Source organism: Molossus molossus, unplaced genomic scaffold (genome assembly GCF_014108415.1).
Source record: "Molossus molossus isolate mMolMol1 unplaced genomic scaffold, mMolMol1.p scaffold_m16_p_10, whole genome shotgun sequence".
Taxonomy (NCBI): Eukaryota; Metazoa; Chordata; class Mammalia; order Chiroptera; family Molossidae; genus Molossus; species Molossus molossus.
The window spans coordinates 56,974,094-56,974,797 of record NW_023425345.1 but is presented as its reverse complement, the minus strand read 5'-3'; the positions used below and the strand labels follow the sequence as shown (position 1 = coordinate 56,974,797).

The 704-nt window shown below is 32.7% G+C and overlaps 1 non-coding gene across 1 annotated transcript; it reads left to right on the top strand.

Moving 5' to 3' along the window:
- The first annotated feature begins 292 nt into the window (after nucleotides 1-292).
- Nucleotides 293-398, top strand: LOC118624828. Its single transcript, XR_004958493.1, has one exon. It is a non-coding gene; the product is annotated as a U6 spliceosomal RNA (small nuclear RNA).
- Nucleotides 399-704: the final 306 nt, after the last annotated feature.

Sequence of the window (704 nt, the reverse complement as noted above, 5' to 3'; positions counted from 1 at the left end):
CTGGACCGTAGTTGTTAACGTGTCAATTACACAGTTTACACATGGTTGAAAATCTATATGGTGTATGCCTTGATGGAATGCATGTTTACTATTTTCAGTATTTATTGACTGCCTACTGTGTGCCAAATATGAGCTCATAATTTATTTCAGTGACTTGGCTATGGATGTAATTTAACATGATTGAACAGAAAAATGACTTCATTAATCAAATTGATGTATTTGTAAATTAAAATAGATGAATCAGGCTTTATGCTTTTATAGTACATTTATTGTTATAAATATTAGAAGTCTAGTGCTCCCTTTGGCAGCACATGTACTAAAATTGGAATGATACATTGAGGATTAGCATGACCATTGCAGAAGAATGGCATGCAATATGTGAAGCATTCCATATTTACAAAATTATATTATACACTACATTAGGCTACAATAGAAGTCTCTATTAGATGACAATACATTAATGAATATTTTAATAAAGAAAAGATCATTTTAAAAATTCACTCTTAAGCTATTTAGCCCCTAGGATTTGTCCAAGTCTACCTGTAATTTGAGAGCATATTTAATGTGTGGACTGTGTTTTTCTTGGAATTAGACCGTTGTGTAAAATGATTATCTAGTCATTGAAACCGGGCACCACTTCCTCTACTTTAGAGTGTGTTATGTTGGGCCTCATTTCTGCTGAGGTAGTTCAGAGAGTATTCTCT